Source organism: Mus musculus, chromosome 11, assembly GCF_000001635.26.
Source record: "Mus musculus strain C57BL/6J chromosome 11, GRCm38.p6 C57BL/6J".
NCBI classification, from domain to species: Eukaryota; Metazoa; Chordata; class Mammalia; order Rodentia; family Muridae; genus Mus; species Mus musculus.
Genome location: NC_000077.6, coordinates 114,612,067 through 114,634,965, shown reverse-complemented (window position 1 = coordinate 114,634,965; position 22,899 = coordinate 114,612,067). Strand labels below are relative to the sequence as shown.

Genomic DNA, 22,899 nt, shown 5'->3' with positions numbered 1-22,899 from the left:
CACATTTGGACCTTGTCTAATGAAAGCAAGAACAAATGCATGACTTCACCTATGTTCTAACTTTAACTCATCGCTGTAACAGAACACGACCAAAAGCCACGTTAGGAGTAAAGGGTTTATTTGGCTCCCAATTCCAGGTCACAATCCATCACTGAGGGAAGCCAAGGTGGGAACTCAGGACAGGATCCTGAAGGCAGGACTCACAGAGGAAAGCTGCTTGCTGGCTTGCTGACTTCCAAGCTCCTGCTTAACTGTCTTTCTCTACTTTAGTACTTCTTTCTTTCTTTCTTTCTTTCTTTCTTTCTTTCTTTCTTTCTTTCTTTCTTTCTTTCATCTATCTATCTATCTATCTATCTATCTATCTATCTATCTATCTATCTCTCCATGCATCCATGCATCCATCCACCCACCCACCCATCCACCCATCCATCTATCTACCTACCTATGAGACAGGGTTTCATTATGTAGCCCTTGGCTGGCCTGGAACTCACTATATAGATCAGCTTGCCTCAAACTCATAGAGATCCACCTGCCTCTGCTTCCCCAGTGCTGAGATTAAATGCTTTTTTCAATTATTCCCGGCACTCGCTGGCTCTCTTACACAGCCCAGGACCACCTACATAGAGAATGGTGCTGCCCACCATTCTAATTGATTAATTTTAACTAACTTCAGCATTAGTTAATAATCAAGACAAATCCCCACAGACATAATCCTGGAAATCCATCAGTTGAGACTCCCTTCTCAGGTGACTCTAGGCCGTGTTTACAGTTAAAGGTAATTAGAAGTGTTGGGCAGTTTTATGTCAACTTGACAGAGGCTAAAGTCATTGGAAGGAGGGAGCCTCAATTGAGAAAATGCCTCCTTAAGATCAGGCTACAGAAAAGCCTGCAGGACATTTTCTCAATAAGTGATCGATGTGGGAGGTCCCAGCCCACTGTGGGTGGTGCCATCCCCTAGGCTGGTGGTCCTGGGTTCTATAAGAAAGCAGCTGAGCAAGCCCCAGGGAGCAAGCCAGGAAGCCAAATAATCTCTTTTCTCTCCAAGTTTTGCTTTGGTCATGGTGTTTTATCACCGCAATCCTAACCCTAACGAAGACACTGGGACACTCTGTAAGAGAGACTTCATGTCTCCTAGCAGCCATTCCATTTACCTTTGAGTGACAGCCATGGCACTGAGGTTTCTGTGGCGTTGGGTACCTCCCAAGTTTATCTGCAGCCCTGTAGGAATTCTCTGTAACTCCAAGACCAAACTGGAAAATGAGCCAGTGCCAATAATCTTGGTATAAAGTGAAAAGGGAAAAGAGCCAGAAATTAGTTAACATATGGAAGTATAAATATGTATACATAAACCAGGAAGAGGGGAGTCAGAGGTTCTTTCCTGTGTATGTATGGTGTGTGTGTGCACATGCGTGCACATTCATGGGTGTGAATGTGGGCATGCCTATGGCATGATGTCCTGTGGAGATCAGAGGACAATGCTGGGTGCTGGTCCCTGCCATGCTTATGACGGGATTTCTATGCTGTTTGTACGCTATGCATGCCAAGCTCGCTGGTCCACAAGCTTTCGGGTTCTCTTTCATTTCCAGCCCTACTTCCCTGTAGGATTGCTGGGATTACACATTTGTGCTGTGCATCTGGCTTTTATGTGGTGATATGCATTTCAACTCAAGTCTCTGGGGTTTTTTGTTTGTTTGTTTGTTTGAGACAGGATTTCTCCTGCATCCCTGGCTGTCCTGGACATGGGCAGGCTAGTGGTTCATCGGAAATGATTCTGAACTTGTTGATCCCACACGTAGCAATGACCTCGCTTCTCCTCTGTAATAGAAGAGTACTTATTTTCTTTGTTTACCTAGTCTAAAGAGTCTAAAACGTCCAAGGTCAGTCTCGACCTCCAATTTAGAGCAGCCATCCTTTGGTCTCTGATAAAAACCCTGGTCTCTAAAGCGACGGTTCTTTGCTTGGATCTTTCTTTCTTTCTTTCTTTCTTTCTTTCTTTCTTTCTTTCTTTCTTTCTTTCTTTCTTTCTTTCTTTCTTCCTTTCTTCCTTCCTTCCTTCCTTCCTTTCTTTCTTTCTTTCTTTCTTTCCTTCCTTCCTTCCTTCCTTCCTTCCTTCCTTCCTTCCTTCTTTCTTTCTCTCTCTCTCTCTCTCTCTCTCTCTTTCTCTCTTTCTTTCTTCCCTTTAAAAATGATTTATTTTATTTTATGTGCGTGAGTGTTTTGCCTGCATGAATGTATGTACACCTGGGCTTGGTGCCCACACAGGCCGATAGAAGGTTGAGACCCCTTGGAGCTGGCGTTGCAGACAGGTGTAAGCTGCTATGCGGGTGCTGGGATCTCTTTTCCGGCATCCTTTTTTAATACCCCCCACCCCCACCCCCCAGTAACCTCTTTAGAAAGCGTGCATAGGAAGATACATTGATCTTTTTTTCTTTTTTTTACATTTTTTGGATGCCCGAGAATTTGTTTTTTCTTCAGTGGTCCTTTGCCTGGCACCTTTCCAGCAGAGCCTCTTCCTGGCATGTCTGCCATCTTCTGGGACCCGGATTTGTTGCTGGGAAGCTGATTTTATTTTTTTTCCTTCTTTGTAGCAAGTTTCTTCTCTTTCTCTAGAGAATCTGAGAAATCCTGGTCGGATTCATGTTTTCCGAGGGTGAATTCTGCTCGTGGTTGTTTTTAATTAATTTTACTTAGAAGTTCCCTCTGTTGGCTGAATGTTTCATTTGACTTTGACTTTGGGAACGCCACATTAAACAAAATGTATTTATGTTTTATTTTGATGTGTGTGTCGCCTGCGTGAGTTTGTGTACTACACATGTACCACACATGTGCAGGAGCCTTAGGAGATGCTAAGAGGAGCCAGACCCACCCCCTGGAACTGAGTTGCAGGGCTTTGAGCCACTGTGTGGGTGCTGGAAGCAGAACCTGGATCATTGGTAAGAGCAGCCTGTGCTGTTAACTACCAAGTCATCTCTCTAGCACCTCCCCAGTCCCACTGGCCTTTTTTGAGACAGGTTCTCACTATAGAGCTCTGACTGGCCAGGAACTCACTCTGTAGACCAGGATGGCCAAGAACTCACAGAGATCCACTTACCTCTTCTCCCCCCACCCCTTTTTCTTGTGTGTGAGGCTGCACTGATTGGTGTGGTGGTGAATGCAGTGGCCTGCCATGTAAATGTGTGTTGTATGCATACATGTATATGCATGTATGCATGTTTGCATATGCATATTTGTGCATGTGCACATGGAGGCCTGGAGCTGAAGCTGGGGTCACCCTCTATCAGTCTTACGGAGGCAAAGATCTGTCAACCAAACCCAGAGATTGTTGGCCAGCTTGCTCTGGGGATGCTCTGTCTCCACCTTCCTGGGTTGGAATTACAGGCAGGCCACCGAGCCCACCATGCATTTCACACGGATTCTGGGGCTCCGAACTCCCACCCTTGTGCTTGTGTGGCAACTGCTTGAACCACTGAGCCTCTCCCAAGTCCCTTACTTTCTTTTTAAATCTTGGAATTTGTCTAATGAATTTCTTTTTTTTTTTTTTCAGTTTCTGTTTAAGAATGAAGGACATGCCAGGTACAGTGGCCTACAGTTTTCAATCCCAGCAGTCAGAAGGCAGAGGCAGGTGGATCTCTGTGAGTTCAAGGACAGCCTGGTCTACATAGCAAGTTCCAGGTCAGTCAGAGCCACACAGTGAGACTGTCTCTAAACAAACAAACAAACAAACAAATAAATAAAATTTTTAAAAAATTAAAGGAATGAGGAATATTCTTGGTGTCTTTTCTGTTTCTGTAACAAAATCCCTGTGACTTTTTCTTCCTTTGGGGAGTAGGGGACAGAATCTTGCTATGTGCTTCAAACTGTGCCTTAATCTGCCATCCTCCTGCCTCAGCCTTCCTTCTGAGTGCTGGGATGACAGGCATATGCTGCCATGCCCACCTTTCTGGCTTTGTAACAACTCACTGTCACAGGAATCCGTGAGCAGCACACTAACCTCTTCTGAGGGTGGTGCCCCATAATGACTCAGAGGTCCCAGTGTCCCTCAGCATCACAGCACTGAAGACCGAATTTCCATCATATGACCCTTTGGGGGGGACACACTTGAACGGTGTCCAAGCTGGAGCAGGGCCACTATTCTTGGAAGCTCATTTGGGTTTCTTGTATTATCCTGTGATGTCTGGTTTTCCCACTGAATGGAAATGTTGCCAAGAGCTACGGGGTCCCATGTAGAACTTGTTCCCCATCTGGTCTGCTCCAGCAGGACTGGTCGGGTGCTGGCTATGCGGCTGAGACATGGGAGGAACACATGGCCGAGGCCAAGAAGTCCCTGCAGAACCGTTGCTCATACTGGCAGCTCCAGTCCACATGAAGATCCACTGGGCTGCCCTAGCATGGAGGTCTTTCTGGTCCTTCTGAGGGGCAGGCTGCTCATGTAGGAGCGGGACTGGAGGGTGATGAATGGTGGATTTGTTCCATAGACTTTCAATTAACCTCTGGCTTGTGGTACCACTTCCCACCATAAGCCATAATTTACAGTGCTGGGCTCTGATCTTCCCAGTGTTTCTCTCTGGAGGTTCAGCAGCTGCCTCAAACCAGTCATTGTCCTTTGTCACTTTTAACCAAAGATTTACTTATTTTCGTTTTGTGATATATGTGCATTCGCCTTCATGTATGTATGCTTCATGTATGTATGTGCATCACATGTGTGCAGTGCCAGCAGAAGCCAGAAGAGGGCGCCAGATCGTTTGGAGCTAGAGTTACAGGCAATTGTGAACTGTCCAACATGGGCACTGGGAACTGAACCCAGTCCTCTGCAAGGGCAGCGGGTGCTCCTGACTACTGCTGAGCCTCTCTTCAGCTCCCCAACCCAGGCCTAGTCTTTTGAGACAAAGCCACATTATGCTGCCTAGGTTGGCCTTGAGCTCTGCCCAGGAGTGTTGGGATTATAGCACTTGTCACTACCCCTGTGAGTCCCTTGCAGTCTTCTCTGCTCCATTCTCTTCATTGGCGCTCTCCTATCTCTCTCTCCTTTCAGATATTTGTCTGTTTGCCCATCCATCAGCCACTGTTCTTTCTACAGTCATTAGCTTGTTTGCCCCTTGACTATGAAGTGTTCACTATGTGACGGGCACTGTTTTACATACAGAGTATAAAAGAAGAAGCACCCGGGGCTGGAGAGATGGCTCGGCGGTTAAGAGCACTGACTGCTCTTCCGAAGGTCCTGAGTTCAAATCCCAGCAACCACATGATGGCTCATAGCCATCCATAATGAGATCTGATGCCCTCCTCTGGTGTGTCTGAAGACAGCTACAGTGTTCTTACATATAATAATAAATAAAATCTAAAAAAAAAAAAAAAAAGAAGAAGAAGAAGAAGAAGAAGAAGAAGAAGAAGAAGAAGAAGAAGAAGAAGAAGCAGCAGCAGCAGCACCCAAATGGGGCTGGGGATGGAGCCTGGCCTCAAGTTCAATCCCTATCAATGTATAAACCAGAGATGGTGGTGCCTGCCTGCAAGAGGAAGGCAGAGGCAGGAGACTCAGCAGTTCAGAGTCAAACTGGGCTATATGATGAGTTGGAAGCCAGCTTCACTTACACCAGGTTCTCTCTCTCTCTCTCTCTCTCTCTCTCTCTCCCTCCCTCCCTCCCTCCCTCCCTCCCTAATCCCTCCTTTCTACTCTGTACCAGAAATGAGATTCTTATGCTGACCAAAGTGACTTTTTTTTTTTTTTTTGGATGAGCAGTACACCATAAATCAAATTGAATAGCACCAATGTCGACATGTTCTCTGCTGAGATATCAACTAGTACTTGGTCTGAGTCCTGAACCCTTATTTTTTACAAAGAGAACTTGGGAAAGGCTTCCTGGAGGAGGTGGCTTTCCTAAGACAAGTAGAGCTGGGCATATGAAGGTGGGGACAGGAGGTGCCATGGGAGTGTGATGGAGGGGGGTGTTCCAGGAAGAGGAAACAGATTTCAGGATCAGGGGGAAGTCTGCCATGCCTGGAGTAGATTGCATCAGGGGAAAATTGCGTGTGGACAGCTGCCTGGTCATTTGGGACTTGAGAGTTCAGGGTGAGGAGCTGGCCCATTATCCTGAGTGTTAAAGGAGGCCATTTAATCAGGGATGTAACTTTCTCTGATTTATCGGTTTAACATCCTCAGTCTGCTGCCGAAGAGAGAGCAGGTGGACGGGCAACAGAGAAGCCAGTTAAGGGCGGCTGGGGAAGAGCAGGCAGCTCAGGTGTGGTGGAGATGGATGGAGGGAAGTGTATGAATTCGCCTTTGATTGATGAGCGGAGTCTGCATGCCTGCTGATGGATTGGATGCAAGGGACGAGGAAAGAGGAATCTCCGCTAGCTCCTTGCCGTTCTGGCTGCCGTGCAAGGTTACGCTACCAGATGCTGTTCTAATAGCTCCTGAAAGTCGCTGTTGCAGGTGTCCGGTTGCAAGGGTGGAAGCCATTTATTGAGTTCTGGAAAAGTTAGGCTGGGGAAGACTAAACTCTCTCTACTGTGTTTGCCACAACTGCAAGGGGGGAGCCGCGCAGGGTGCGGGAGTCGGGAGGTCCAGGGAGGGGTCGCTGTGGAGCAAGACTTTAGAGCCACTGTGGGGTGTCATGTGGGAAGACACCGAAGGGAGTGGGGCCCTTGGAATGAAAGTATTTGAGAAGAGGTCAGAGTAAGGACTGAACTGGAGGTATGATGCCAAGATTCACGGTCCAGGGAACTGTGAAGGAGACAATAAATACAGGCCCGTACCCAGAGGTAGGATGCTGCCCTCTTCTGGCATCTACAGGTACTGCATACACATAGCTTGCATCCATACACATAAGCAAAACCGTCACTCACATAAACTAAACTAATATAGTAATAGTAATAATAATAATAATAATAATAATAATAATAATAACGATAATAAAGGGGACAGGAACTTCGCCGCTGAGAGGTAACCAAGGCACTGTTGGGTCGGGGAGTAGCAAAAAGGGCACCTTGAGGTATGACTGGCTCACCCAGAATAGGGAGCAGAGAGCCCAGGGAAAGAGGCAGCCATAGTGGTCACAACAGCTACAGACAACGGTTTCCATGGAGGAGTGAGTGTAGCATAGACGTGGGGTACCATCAGTGGGTACTATTATTGCAAGCTGAACTTCAGTGTCTTCACACGGGGACTCTTTTTGTTTTTGTTTTGTTTTGCTTTTTGTGACTTCTTGTTTGTTTAACTGCCCACCTTCGCCTCCTCTCTGGGATAGAACTTTACGCACAACGGGAATTACTGGGTCCAGGCTAATCTGAATGTAGCCGAGTTATGCATGGTTGATGTCTTAGCTTCAGCTGATTGGTTGCTTTGTATCACCTGACACTCTGGCCCCGCTGCCTCCTGGGAATTTGGAGTTGTTGGTGGTGATGGGGCTAAATATCCTGTTCTAGGAAGTCAGGTTTTTCTTGTTCTTTTCCTTTCTCACTCTTCCCTTCCCTTCCCTTCCCTTCCCTTCCCTTCCCTTCCCTTCCCTTCCCTTCCCTTCCCTTCCCTTCCCTTCCCTTCCCTTCCCTTCCCTTCCCTCCCTCCCTCCCTCCCTCCCTCCTTCTCTTCTCTCTTTGGGATTCGAGGAAGCTGGTTAGGGCTTCCTCACACATGCTAGAGAAGCGCCCAGTCCCTGAGCCCCATTCTCAGCCCCAAGGCGCTAAGCCTACCCACACAGAACCTTGACCTCCTAGTGAAGGCGTTTTAGCTCACCCGAGCACGTGGCTCTGGCAGGCCTTGCCATTCTCCCCCATTCCCTCTGCCTGGCTAAAAACCATTAGATTACATTCCTAAAGATAGCCACCAAAGTCTATTCCCTTATTTGGCCACTTCCTCTTCCTGGGGCCTATTACCAAGGTCCAGTTATCAAAGTATTGAAGTCTAGCAATCAAATGCCCCCTTTGGCTCACCTAATTAACATACCCAATTAAAATGAAACACCTCATCCTAACGTGGGTTTCCCCCTTTACCTCTGTAAACCTCCATTTCTCTATGGACCACGTCTGCAACCTCTATCAAGAAGCAGCCCTTTGTATCAAAAGATGGCCTAGTCGGCCATCACTGGAAAGAGATGCCCATTGGACAGGCAAACTTTATATGCCCCAGTACAGGGGAACGCCAGGGCCAAAAAATGGGAATGGGTGGGTAGGGGAGTGGGGGGGGGGGAGGGTGTGGGGGACTTTTGGGATAGCATTGGAAATGTAATTGAGGAAAATACGTAATTAAAAAAAAAAAAAAGCAGCCCTTTGTCCCTCAGGGACAAATGCCCCTCCTCCCTCTGCCTTGTTCCTTCCCCCTTCTCCTTCATCCTCTATCTCCTGTCTTTGTCTCTTATTCCCAGTCCTTTGCCCCTCTGGGGCAAATAAATCTCCTTTTTGCTGAGAACGTGGTCTTGGGAGTCCTGAATGTCTGGCTTTTTCCAGCCTGGCTGGAAAGTCACCGCGGAAGGGAAATGAGCCAAGTCCCATTCTCACTAGAAGGCCACATGCGTCTAGCTGTCTCCTTATATTCTACTACAATAAATTCCTCTTCATTTCAACTCCGTTTCTTTGTGTTCCGTCGTGTGTGTCCAGGAGTCCTAATTAATCCCGTATTATTAACCCATCTTTCCAAATGATGGCGCCATTTTAAAGAGGTGATGTCACCTGCCCCTGGTCATTCAGCTACTGCTGGTGGGTTTTGGACAGAAGCCAGGTGTGCTAGCTACAAAGTCCAAGGTCTCCCCATCTGAGTCCTCCTTCCGGGGACAGTGATTTCTTCTTGCTCTGACCCCTGCTGCTTCCATTCACATACATCTCTGAGCTCACGACAGCCCCAATTTCAAACGCTGGCCCGTCACCTCTGTAAGTGTGCTTGAATTTCTCAGACCTTTGTCCTGAATGGGCTTAGAAAATATGGTCTCCATTACCACACTGCTGGCGTTACGGCTCCAGTGTTACTGTCTTGTTAAGGGAGAGCGAAGGGCTTCATGGTATAGGCTCAGGGAGGGGTGAGTTAAGAGGTGCAGGACCCAGAAAGAAGGAAAGGGAGTTTCAGGAAGTGGAGAAGCAGTGAGAGCTGGGTGGGGTGGGGGGGATGTAGGCTAAGAGAGAGCTAGAAGTCAAGAAAGGAGGATCCAAGGCACACAGAGCCTCCTTGAGGCAAGGACATTAGCAGCCATCTTTAAGCTGATTGTGTGGATTCTCTTGCATGGTCCTGTCCCGCCTGGCTTCTCGCTGTCCTCTGTAACGTTGATTGTTTTCAAATCCTATTTTTAATAATGGTTGTTAAACATTTTAACCTCCCTTGTAGCCCACCACCTGCCAGAGGTAGTGGAAAAGAAAGGACATGGGGGGTGGGGAGGGCCATGGACCTGTTTAGAAAGGTTCTTTGGAGCAACTCTGGTCTGTGTTGTCTGGAAATCGGCAGTTCAGTTCACGGGTCCACAGTGGCAGCTTGATCTTCTTGGAAACACTTCACAGACACACCAGCAGTCCAGTTTGGTAGAGTTGGGTTAGCAGCAGTGGCGGCACTGCCTAGCAGAGACAGCCAGGCCTCAGCCTTGGCTTGAGTCACCAGGAGAAGTTCTCAGCTGTGCCTCTCTCAGGGCAAGCAAAGATCAGCGAAGATGCACGACCCACAAGCGTTGCACAGCTAGCTGTACTGGCAAGCCGAGCACTGTCTCTGTCACTCCATTGAGTCCTATTTATACCCTCCAAGCATCACGTGACCTCCACGCGCCTTGCCTAGGCACTTCGTGTATTGTTAGCAAAGAATCCTTCATCATGTGTCCTTTCATGTGCTTGCCTTGGCAGAACATCCTCTCTCCTGCGTCTGCTTCAGTGAAACGTTCCTTCACGCGTCTGTCTTAGCCTTTCACCTGTGTCAACTTCAGGAAAACGCCCCTTCACGTATTTGGCCCAGCCAAATACCATCCAACATAACTGACTCTCCAAAGAACCCTTAAGTCTCCATTTCATCCCTCAGGTTCCAGGCTCTTTCCTCAGTGGAGAAGGTCCTGAAGGTTGGTCCCTGCCTTGTGGGCTTCTCTCCTGCTGTCAAGACTCGGGCTTCATAGCCCTGGGCTGCCTGAGCTGCCCTGGGATTTGCTCTCTGTGGTACTTTTGATAGTTCTGAGGCCTTTCCCACCCTTCTGCCCATCGGTGTGGCTCAGTGTGGCTCCACCTTCGCTGTGCAGGGGGCTCAGCCACAGCCTGGGTTCTCCTCATGGTGGATCCTGTGAGGAATAGCTCTTTTCTTCAGCAAGGTAATACTCAGAGGTGGGAAGCAAAGAAGGAGGGAGAAGCTGGCTATCACAGTGGCTACCAGGTGAGCCATACGTGAGTCGCCATACCAGCTCCTACTGCAGGCTTTCAAAGAAGATTCTTTGACTGGGCCTGATGTGTATAAATGCAGTCCTTGCCCCTGGGAGGCTGAGACGGGAGGTTTACCGTGAGTCAAAGGCCAGTCAGGGTAAACATAGTGAGATTGTATCTCAAAGAAAAGATTGTTTGGCTGTTGTCTTAGGGACAGACTTCAGGAGGAGGGAGGGCTTGACTTTTTTTTGAGACAGAGTTTTTATGTGTAGCCCTGGCTGTCCTGGAACTAGCTCTATAGACCAGGCTGGCCTCAAACTCAGAGATCTAACTGTCTGCAGCAGTGTCATGTCTGCTTGCTGGCTGCCATGCTTCCTGCCATAAAGGCCATGGACTTACCCTTCTAATACTGTAAGCTCCAAACTCACTCTTTCTTCTATAGGTTTCCCTGGCCTATTTGAAAGTAACTAAGGCAGACAGCTAGGGGGTCTGTGGAGGAGCTCAGGGGACACGTGATGGTGAGCAGGTTCATCGAGTGGCTGTAGATTCGGGATGATTTTGGAGTAGAGTTAGGGCCTGCTCGTGGGTTAGATGTAGTGAATGAAGATGTGGGCTAGGGTGGGTAAATGGGGTGGGCCTGGGTTTTGCGTAGGGGTGACCTCCACAGACCGAGAGCTCCTGAGTCAGCTCGGGTTTGTCAAGTTGGCTGTGTATCCACAAATCCTGTTGTATAGTAGGATTCTAATCCAATCCTTGTCTATTAAAGGAATGAATGGAGACAGCGGGGGGTGGGGGGAGACAGAGACACAGGCAGAGACACAGAGGCAGAGAGATAGACAGATACAAGGAGAGAGGCAGAGAGACAGGGAGAGACAGAGACAGAGACACAAGGAAAGAGGCAGAGACAGACACTGATCGACTGGGACTGTCAGAGAGCACTGGGGACCCTGGGTGGCTTTGCCTCCAGTTTTTTTCTGCTTTTTGCTTTCTGCGCACGAGCTCATCTGTTTTAAAGTGGAGAATGCACGTGCGATTCTCAATAATGGATAAATCCTGGCGAAACGGCACAGCATAGTCATAAAAGATACTTGTTTGTTTATGCCCACATCTGGGTGGTGACATTAAGAGCCAGTAGGTGATTTGCTATGTGCCCTTCCCATTGCTGGGAAGATTTTTCGGGGACAAGTCTTTCAACCTGGGTCTCTGAGGTGCTATGATGATCTGAGCGCCTGATGGTCTGAGTGGCTGGTGCATCATGGCCACGAGAGATGCTTGTTTGTGATTGGACACGGGTGAGGGATGGGTGGGGGCATGCTGGTAGCTGATAGTGCATTTGGGCTAATCCACAGGGAATGTGATAAAAGTACCCCGTTAATCCTACTGGCTGATGTCCCATCCTCTGATTGAGCCCTGTCCCTTCTGTCCCCAGACAGTCATCTCTTCCTGCCCTTTTTTGATATGAGGTTTTCTGGGCCTTGCTGGAGAGAGTTAATAGGTCCCCCTTAAGGTCTGTGTAGGCCCTACAAGTCCCACAGAGTCCCTGGTTCTCTCCTAGTCTTTCTGTGACTCCCTCCAGACCTAAGCAATGTAGCCATACATAGCTCTTCCATAGGCTGTGCCCAGCTCTGTGCTTGGCTGGTCATTTTCCTAGCCTTGATGTTGCCCTTGTCCATGTGACTTGCAAAGGAACTTTGAGACCCTGGGGTCTCCTTTTAGGAAAACATTGAGGTGGAATCTAGAATGTACAGACACACAGAACAGCCTTGAACTCAAAATCTGACAACATTAACCCAGAAGTTGTGCCACTCAAAGCCTATGGGCAAGAAAGAAAATGCCTGTTATTTTTAAGCAGCCAAGTTTTGGGGTAGTTTGTTACACAGCAGTATTGCTACTATAGCTAACAATTATACTAACAATGAAGGTATCAACTGAAGGTTACAACCATCTCATGGGACACATGGGGATTTCAGCATTGGGCAGCTGTTAGCATCTTTAAGGTCTTTCTCAGCCTGTTGGTCCCGCGGTTTTGTATCCTGAAGGGGATTGTGTTTAACTCTGCTTGTTGAAGCTGGGACTCAGCATTGCAGGAGGTGGGATCAATAGAAGAGGAACATTTTAAGCTTCATACAGACCAATTTTGTACCTCCCACTTAAACCTTTAATGTGCCCGTCAGAGTCCTGTCAGGAATACATAAGTTCTTCTAAATTCTGAACAGGGACTCTTTATCAGAACTGTGTCCTAGGATGATGGAAGAAGAGAGAGGTGGGGGGGGGGGTCTATGAAATGGAAAGATGAGACTTGCAAAGCCAAGAAGCTGTGTCTATCTGTGACAGGAAGGACAAGGCAAAGGGGGTGACCTTTAACCCCAGTTCCTGGGGGAGCCAGTGGAAACTATAGTTGTGAGAGGTGTGTTCAGTATACAGTATACTGAGGGTGCTAGGGCCTCAGAGGAGATGCTGCCGCTGCTGCTTGGACTTGCTTGCTGCAGAGGCTTAACTGCTGTTTCCCTTGCAGGGGCAGGTACCATGGAGGAACCTGATGGCCAGCCAGATCAGCCTCCCTGTAATCCAGAGAAAGGTGGGTGTATCAGCCCATTTTCATTACGGTAATGAAATACCAGAGGCTGGCTCACTTTTATTAAAAAAGAGGTTTGTTTAATTCTGGTTTTGGAGTGTCGCGTCTGCTCTCGACCAGCAAGAATGACTCGACACGGTCGGATTCTTCTCAACAGCCTTTATTGCAGGAACGCCTAGATGCTTCTATGGGGACCCCGAGCGCCCTGGAAGCCCTGCTTATATGCACCCCAGCACAGGAGAAGGCTCCGTGGCCCCCTGTGATTGGTCAGTCTGCCGGCACCCAAATTGCATGCACCCACTCGGGAGGGGTTGGCGCCAAATTCGAATTGACGCCTGTGCAGTAGTGTTGTTTATGACAACGGCAACCAGAAACCGGCTTCCCATATTGGAGATCCAAGGGCATCCACTGAGTTCTGGTGAGGGTCCACTCGGCTGCGTCCCATGATGGAATGCATGTGTAACCATGAGATGGCATCTTGAGACAGTGAACTAAGGTCACATGATGCCTTGTGAGCACACATGCTCAGCGACCTAAGGGACCGTCCCTCCAGGCCTTACCCCTTACAGGTTTTACATCACTATCAGCACACGGAAGACTGTGGATCACAAACTTTCTGGGGACGTATTTAAATGAGATCCTAGCAGGGAGATGAAGCATGGCTTGCAGGGCTTAGAGGCTATAGATTGGCTCTTTGGGGATGGCTTCCCTGTCTGTGGGCCTGGCTGCTTGGCCAGGGCTTGGGAAGTGGCTATCAACCATTCTCTTCCACAAGAGCCCAGGGTGTGAACTCTGTCTTCAAAAGGATATTTCATTTTTAGCCTTCTAGACATTTCCTTAGTCTCCACCTTACTAAGGCACCCCTTTTCCCATCCCCCAATCTCTTTCATAACATTGAAGACAAACTCTTTAAAAAATGTCAAAATCAGTTGGATGTAGTACTATACACCTTTTAATTTCAGCACTTGGGAGGCAGAGCAGGCAGATCTCTGTGAGTTCAAGGCCAGCCTGGTCTCCACAGTGAGATTCAGGACAGCCAGGGCTACATAGTGAGACCCTGTTTTAAAACAAACAAACAAACAAACAAACAAACAAAAATGTTAAAATTATATGTTTGTCTACCTATCATCAATCAATCTTTCTATGTATCTATCTATGTATATATGTATGTTTGCATGTATGTATGTATGCATGCATGTATGTATCTATCTATCTATCTATCTATCTATCTATCTATCTATCTATCTATCGTGTGTGTTCATGTGGAGCTCAGAGAACAACTTTCGGATGTCAGTTTTCTGTTCCTACCACATGGGTCTTAGGGATGGACCTCAGGTCACCAAGCTTCGTGGCAAGCCCCCATTACCTACTGAGCTATCGGATGGCCCCCTCCACTCTCTACCCAGTGCCACAATTTTCTGAATATAAACCATATCGCTTCACTCCTGTGATAGGAGTGAATTGCCTCAAATTCAAACTCCTGTCCACCCAGGAGCTTTTCTGCGTGTTTTCTTTTCTTTCTTTTTTTTTTAAATTTTATTTTATTTTTATTAGGTATTTTCCTCGTTTACATTTTCAATGCTATCCCAAAAGTCCGCCATACCCACCCCCCCAATCCACTACCCACCCACTCCCCCGTTTTGGCCCTGGGGTTCCCCTGTACTGGGGCATATACAGTTTGCAAGTCCAATGGGTCTCTCTTTCCAGTGATGGCCGACTAGGCCATCTTTTGATACATATGCAGCTAGAGTCAAGAGCTCCGGGATATTGGTTAGTTCATAATGTTGTTCCACCTATAGGGTTGCAGTTCCCTTTAGCTCCTTGAGTAATTTCTCTAGCTCCTCCATTGGGGGCCGTGTGACCCATCCAATAGCTGACTGTGATCATCCACTTCTGTGTTTGCTAGGCCCCCTGCGTGTTTTCTTACTTTGAGGCAGGGGATCTCACTTTGTTGCTCAGGCTGGTCTTGAACTCCTTGACTCAGGCAACGTTTCTTCCTCAGTGTCTCCTGAGTGGGACCATGGGTATGACCTGCCATTCCCCTTGCCCATCCTCCCCCCACACCCCCACCCCCGTCTTCCAGCTACTCACTGGCCTAGAGCTTGGTGCACTGGTACCTCCTTCTTACCCCCAGGCCCTTGGGCAAGCTGGGTAATGGCTCCACCCCTGATTGATCTACATTCTGAGTCTCAGCTCTTGAGACCTGCAACGGTTCCATCATTGTTCCATTTGTCTCAGATGACTGTAACCCCTGGGAAGACAGGTTTTCCCTGCTGTTCTCTGAAAGGCAGCTCAACAAAGAGATGACACTCAACAAAGACTGATGCTCAGGAGGCTGGAGGGATGGCTCAGTGGTTAAGAGCCCCAGTTGCTCTTCCAGAGGGCACGAGTTCCATCCCCAGCACCCACATTTGGCAGCTCACGGGTGTCTGTAAACCCAGTCCCAGGGGATCCACCGGCTCCTTCTGGTCTCTGTAGACATTACATGTGAATGGCGCCCATCCATACTTGCAGACAAAACACCCATACACTTAAAATAAAAATAATTAAATCTTTAAAAGAAACGAGTGCTGAATGAAACCTTAAATGTGTGTGTGTGGGGGGGGGGGGGGTAGGTGCTGGAGAGATGGCTTGGCCGCTTTGAGCGTTTTAACCACAATCCTGAAGTAAGGACTGTAGTTCCGATCCCAGCACTCACAGAACAAGAGTTTCCCCGCAGATGCTTGTTAACTCCAGCTTGAATCCGGTGGGCAGACACAGGAGGATTGCTGGGGCTTGCTGGATTCCAGTCTAGCGGAGTAAAACGTGAGCTCCAGTTCTAAGAGAGAGACACTACCTCAAAGGAACAGGAGGAGAGAGGAAGACACTGCGCATGTGCGCAGGGGCACGACCACCCCGCCCCTGCCCCAGCCCTCAACCTCAAATCCTAAAGTGGAATACATGCGAGGAGCTTGCCAGGTGGTTCAGTGACTCTCAGCCCAGAAAAGAAAAGTGGGAATTTCTATGGACAGCAGTGGCCCTGTCTTCGTATGGGAAGATCTGGAAGAGGCTTTTCTGGGTGTTGGCGACACAGGCCCCTTGTTGCGGCACACAAACTGGCTTGAGGTGGGGGGAGTGGCAAGGCGCTAAATAAAGCCCAAGTCCCATTGTCTCTAGCTCTCTGATTACCAGGTACTTAGCCTGCAGTTGCTCAGCCGGCAGTGATGAGCTGTAATTGCAGGCAGTTCCCAGGGCTATTTTTTTCCCCTGGCAGATAAAGTGATACCTGTAATTTCCCCAAAGATGCACTCCAGGCCAGCACCCTACTGCCACGTAGCTAAGCAGCTTTTGTTCCTATGAAAAGGAACTTTTTTTCTCTTCTCAGAGAGCAGTTGGCTGGCCGAGGGAGATGGGAATCATTTCCTGACTTAGATCTTGCCTTGTCGGAGGTTCTGGACTTCAGTTTACCCTCCTGGAAAGTGGTCGTTTCGAGAAGTGCGGTGGGAGAAACAGAATCGTTCTGGAATTGTGCTCTGAGGCAGGACTGGGAGGTCAGGAGCCTGGGAATCAGTCAGCTCCAGTCACACGGAGTCTGGAGCTCTGGTGGAAGGCTCTCTCCACTCCGTGGGCAGCTCGTTCTTTCTGCAGCCCAGGGCATGATTAAAAAGAGAACTCCACCGTGTCCTCAGCGCCTGGAGAGGAGTCTTTTGTTTTGTTTTGTTTTGTTTTTTAAAGATTTATTTATTTATTTATTTATTTTACGTATATGAGTACACTGTAGCTATACTGATGGTTGTGAGCCATCATGTGGTTGCTGGGAATGTGAATTCAGGACCTCTGCTCTTTCCAGTCGACTCCTCTCACTCTGGCCTAAAGATTTATTTATTATTATATCTAACTACACTGTAGCTGTTTTCAGACATACCAGAAGAGGGCGCCAGATCTCATTATAGATGGTTGTGAGCCACCATGTGGTTGCTGGGATTTGAACTCAGAACCTTTGGAAGAGCAGTCAGTGCTCTTAACCTCTGAGCCATCTCTCCAACCCCCCTTGAGGATGAGTCTTAATCTCAAAGCCTGTCCATCTCCAGGAACTTCCTGCTGTCCCTGTTTGCTAGAGTTTTTGCTTAGGTTGGAGAAACCATTCTCAGGGGCTTAGGTTATGGCAAAGTGGCATCATTGGGGGTGTATACAGAGAACTGAAGGAGGAAGGAAGAAAGGTTTTAGTTTTAGACCCCCTTACAGACGGCTGTGAGCCACCATGTGGTTGCTGGGAATTGAACTCAGGACCTCTGGAAGAGACGTCCCTGCTCTTAACCTCTGAGCCATCTCTCCAGCTCCCAAGGCAACTTTTATAAGGACAACATATATTTGAGGCTGGCTTACAGGTTCAGAGGTTCAGTCCATTACCATCAAAGCGGGAGCATGGCAGCATCCAGGCAGGCATGGTACAGGGGATGCTGATAGTTCTACATCTTCATCTGAAGGCTGCTAGCAGAATACTGGCTTTCAGGCATCTAGGATAAGGGTCTTATAGCCCATACCCACAGTGGCACACCTACTCCAACAGGGCTACACCTACTCCAACAGGGCCACACCTTCTAATAGTGCCACTCCCTAGGCTGAACATATACAAACCATCACATTCCACTCCCTAGCACCCATAGGCTTGTTTAAACATATGAGTCTACAGGGGCCATACCTAAACATAGCATAATGCAAATTACATTTAGTCCAACTTCAAAAGTTCTAATAGTCTGTGCCAGTCTCAACAATGTTAAAAGTTCAAAGTCTCTTCTAAGGTTCATCCAATCACTTAACTGTAATCCTGAAAGCAAGACAGGAAACCATCTAGACAAACTCTGCATCTCCATGCCTGATGTCTAAGTGGTCTACCTTTTTTTGGTTGGCTGACTGCAACAAACGTCTTTCTCCTAGGCTGGTTCCACTCCCTGTTAGCAGCTTTCCTCAGCAGGTATCCCACAGCTCTAGCATCTAAAACATGTTGGGTTCTTCAAGGCAACTTCAATGTTACAGCTTCTTGTTTCAATGTCTGGAACCCACACATGATCTTCTGGGCTCCTCTAAAGGGCTGGCGTCACTTCTCCAGCTCTGCGCTCTGTAGCACTCTAAGCTCAGGTTGATCCACTTCACTGCTGCTGCTGTTCTTGGTGATCATCCCATGGTACTAGAATCTCCAATACACTGGGGTGTTCCACTACAACTAGGTGTCACCAATAGCCTCTCATAGACTCTCTTCATGGTGCCAAGCCTCAGCTCCTTTGCACAACCCCCTTAGTCCTGGGCCATCAACTGCAACTGAGGCTGCACCTTTACCAAGAGCCTTCTGTGACCTTTCACAGTGCCAAGCCTCAGCTGCTCTTCATGACTCCTTTATGCCTTCAAAACCAGCACCACCTGGGTGATGCTTACACAGTACCAAATACAGCTGCAGCATGAGGTACAACCTTGGCTGTCTCTGGAACACAGCTTCTTTGTGCTCTTAGAAAACACTTTCAGAAGATTTTCCAAGCAGGTTTGCAGCCTAACCTGTCCCCAGAGCAGGGACAGCTGGTGCCAGTGCTGGTCTCAGAAAGTTCTGTAGGCTGAGGTGAATGGGGTTGAAGCAGCCTGGCTGCTTCCCTCCCTCCAACCTTCCTTGCCGTGGATTCTCTGACCCAGGTTGTCTCTGAAGATGGACACATCCCAATGTTCTCTTGCTCAGGACCCGAGCCACCCACCAGCCACCAGTGGGTTTCCTGGGTTTGTCACATGGGCAAACAGAACACAAAAGGGCTCTCTCCTGAATTGCCATTCCCACTTCAAACCTACATCTGAAAAGAGAAGACATCTTCATTCCACTTGGGAAAGAAAGATGAGTTTTACCTCAGAGAGCTGCAGAAAGATGAACCTACCTAATAGGCTGGCTGGTACCTGAGTCACAGCCAGACCAAGATTCTCTCTGGGTTTCTCCACTATTTACTCTGGTTTCCTCTTGCCTTGGGCAAGTCACGCACGTCTGTGGCTGCCCCAGGGGTCTTGAAGAAGCCAGCAGGAGCCTGGCAGGCGCTTGTTCATTTCTGAGACTGTGAAGTTGGGAAGTGCAGGGGTGAGGTGTCCCTGGGGTGATGAGTGAGTCCTCCCACTCCTCACCCTGCCAGGGTACAATCCTGGGTGTGCTTTGTTCTATTCCGAGGCGGTCCTGGAAGAGAAGAGTCCCTTGTTGCTCACAGCAGTGGCCTTGACAGCACACTGTGTGGACTTCCTTCCAGACTCATCTCTCTCTCCTGTTCTTTGATTCCACTTTCTGGGGTCACCTGCCCAGCTCCAGATCAAGATCCGTATGTGACAAAAGGCTTCAACATGTGTTCTCTTCTCAACTTTTGCTTGACGGAGTACCCAGTCTAAGAGACATATATTTCATAGGTTCCCCCCAAAACATAAGATGATACAAGGTTTTGATGTCCTGGTCCTAGTTAGAATACTCCCAGGGAGCAATGGGGGGGGGCAGGCTGAAAAGATAGGTGATTTGACTTATCACTTCTGTTTTGCCTATAAGGAGGTAGAGAGGGGGCATTGATGGCCTGAGACTCAGAGGCATCAGAGAGTGGCCCACAACCTGGCCACTATGAACTTGGATGAGGTAGTGCCATAGAGCAGTGGTTCTCAACCTTCCTAACTCTGTGACCCTTTAATACAGTTCCTCATGTTGTGGTGACCTCCCCAGGCACAAAATTATTTCCCTTGCTATTTCATAATTGTAATTTTGCTACAGTTACTAATCGTAATGTGAATATTTTTGGAGATAGAGGTTTGCCAAAGGGGTCGTGACCTATACAAGTTGAGAACCAACGCTATAGAGCAAGGTCGCAGCCCGGCCTGGAAGAGCAGGGCTGAAGTCCTGTGCGCGTGGCTCATTCACTGGAGTATTATGTTGCTTTCCTAGCTCCAGACCCCATAGCTGTCCTTGATCTCCCCCTCTTCTGGCTGCCCCTTGCTTGGTATGACTTTAGTCCCAGCCCACTTCTTTGCCTGGTGAATTACTTTGTAGCTAACAAAGAACCAAATCTGGGTGACTTAAAACCGCAGAAATGGATGCTCTCACTGTTCAGGACACCAAAGTCTGGGTTAGTAGGGAGGGCAGAGCTATGCCTACCACGCCACCACCTTTGTCAACTGGTCTTTCCAACAACCACTGGCCTTAACTTATAGATGTATGACTTCCATCTCTGCTTTCCTTATTACACACTCTCTCCTTCTCCCTGGATTTATGTCTGTGTCCAGATTTCACCCTTATATAAGGACACCGATCACATCCCGTTAGACACCTAGCGGCCTCATTGTAACTTCGCTCCGTCTGCAAAGACCCTAACTCCAAATAAGGCCACATCCATGGGACTGGAGGTTGAGACTTCAGCACCATATCTCCTTTTGAAGGGAATCAAAATTTGATTAAGGAACACATCTAGTGTGTTCCTTCTACATCGGCATCTGGGCTCCGTTGTCCCAACCCATCAGCCCCTTTCCACTTGGATTCGGTGCTGATAGTAATGGCAGTTTGGGGACAGGGGGCACAGGAGTCATGAGATGGAGGCGTGGACACCAAGTAGACTGTGCAGGGCAGTAGCATGGAGTAAGAGAGGGAGAGGAGGGGTGCAGTGCCTTGCCTCCTTTGGGGTTTACATCTGAGCAGCTGGATGTGTGTGTGTGTATGTATGTATGCTTCTGAAGGGTAGAGGTGAACCTTAGGTATCTATTTTGATTTTTGTTTTGTTTTGTTTGAAACTGGGTCTCTCAGAGGCTTGAAGCTCACAGCATAGGCCAGGCTGGCCTATGAACCCCGGGAATCTGCCTGTTTCTGCCTCCCAATTACAGGGAATACAAGCATGTGCCCCATGCTGGCTTTTTAATGTGGGCATTGGGGATCAAACCTGGGCCCCAGGTGGCAATCACATTACTGACTGAGCTCTCTATCTCCCTGGCTTCACAGGCCCCTTTAAACGTTCTTAGAAACAGGGCATCGGAATACCCAAGATGCAATTCACAAAGCACATGAAACTCAAGAAGAAGGAAGACCAAAGTGTGGATACTTCAATCTTTCGTAGAAGTGGGAATAAGGGCTGGGGAGATGGCTGAGTGGTGAAGAGCACTGACTGCTCTTCCAAAGGTCCTGAGTTCAAATCCCAGCAACCACATGGTGGCTCACAACCATCTGTAATGAGATCTGATGCCCTCTTCTGGTGTGTCTGAAGACAGCTACAGTGTACTTATTTATAATAATAAATAAATCTTCTCTAAAAAAAAAAGAAGTGGGAATAATATACTTATGCAAAGAGTTACAGAGACAAAATGTGGAGCTGAGACTGAAGGAATGACCAGCCAGAGACTGCCCCACTTGGGGATCCATCCCATACACAGTCACCAAACCCAGACACTATTGTGGAGGCCAACAAGTGCTTGCTGACAGGAGCCTGATATAGCTGTCTCATTGAGAGGCTCTGCCAGTGCCTCACAAATACAGAAGTGGATGCTCACAGCCATCCATTGGACTGAGCACAGGATCCTCAATGAAGGAACTAAAGAAAGGACCCAAGGAGTTGAAGGGGTTTACAGCTCCATAGGAGGAACAACAATATGAACTAACCAGTTACCTCCAGAGCTCCCAGGGACTAAACCACCAACCAAAGAGTACACATGATGGGACTCATGGCTCCAGCTACATATGCAGCAGAGGATGGCCTAGTTGGTCATCAATGGGAGGAGAGGCTCTTGGTCCTGTGAAGGCTCTATGCCCCAATAAGGGAATGCCAGGGCCAGGAAGCAGGAGTGAGTGGGTTGGTAAGCAGGGGGAGGGGGAAGGAAAAGGGAGGGGACTTTCGGAGGGAGACCAGGAAAGGGATAACATTTGAAATGTAAATAAAAGAAATATCTAATTTTTTTAAAAAAAGGAAATAAAGAACCATAACATAAAAAAGAAAAGAAAAGAAAAAGAAAAGCAAAGAAAAGAAAAGAAACAGGGTAATCAGCTATTCTAGTTCCAGTGTATTGCTGTGAGAAAATGCTCTGAACAAAAACAAGTTAGGGGAGGAAAAAGGGCTTATTTCACTTAACACTTCTAGGTCACAGTTCATAGTTTTCTCCCTGGCTTGCTCAGCTAGCCTTTTTATACAGCTCAGGACAACCGAATAGGAGTGGTGCCGCCCACAGTGGGCCGGATTCTCCCACACGAATCATCAGTCAAGAGAATTCATCCCAGACACCACTAGAAGCCAATCTGATTCTTCAGTTGATGCTCCTCTTCCCAGGTGACTCAGGGTCGTGTCAAGCAAACCATAAGAACTAGCAAACACACCCGCCATTCTGGTTTGCTTGTTACTGTCACACCTTTAGCATTTTAAGACCTGTGTCCAGGGAAATCTCTTTGTCCCAGGCTAACCAATCCTTTCTATCACTTTCCTTAGAGATCCCAGGAGGCTCTCAATGGGCTGTGACCAGGAAAGCATTGTCAGTAAAAAAATCTCCATCCTTGTTACTGAAGAATATGTGTGCAGCAGTTGGACTTTCCTAATGTCATGGAAAATGGAGATCCTACCTGAGAGTGTAGGATAGACTCTAGAAAGCAGAGTTGGTCAGAGCTTGGGTGTGGCCTCAGGGCCTGGGGTTGCAGCTGTGCTCGACAGTCCCTCTTTTTTTTTTGTTTTGTCTTATTTTTATCACATGAGTGTTTTGCCCACATTTATGTAAGTGTACCATACTTCTGCCCAGTGCCTGTGGAGGTCAGAAGAGGGTGTTGGATCCCTTGGAACTGGAGTTATGGTTATAGGTTGCCATATGGGTTCTGGGACTGGAAGCTGGGTTCTGGTGAAAAGCAGCTAGTGCTGTTTCCAGCCCCACACATGGCTTTTACGTGGGTTATACGGCATCACACTCGGGGCCTCACGCCTGTATGACAAGCATTTTATAGACTGTGCCTTCTCCCCAGCCCTGGGGGCTTCCCTGGTTTTGAATTCAGACTCACAGTCTCCAAAGCACCC

At 48.1% G+C, this 22,899-nt stretch overlaps 1 long non-coding RNA gene across 2 annotated transcripts; it reads left to right on the top strand.

The window, feature by feature from the left end:
* Positions 1 to 8,771: 8,771 nt before the first annotated feature.
* Gm31781 lies at positions 8,772 to 20,952 on the top strand. 2 transcript variants are annotated; one of them, XR_880311.1, is made up of 4 exons: positions 8,772 to 8,859; positions 9,811 to 10,019; positions 12,827 to 12,889; positions 20,856 to 20,952. It is a non-coding gene; the product is annotated as a predicted gene, 31781 (long non-coding RNA). The 2 variants fall into 2 exon arrangements; XR_389145.2 differs by lacking the exon at positions 9,811 to 10,019.
* The last annotated feature ends 1,947 nt before the right edge of the window (positions 20,953 to 22,899 follow it).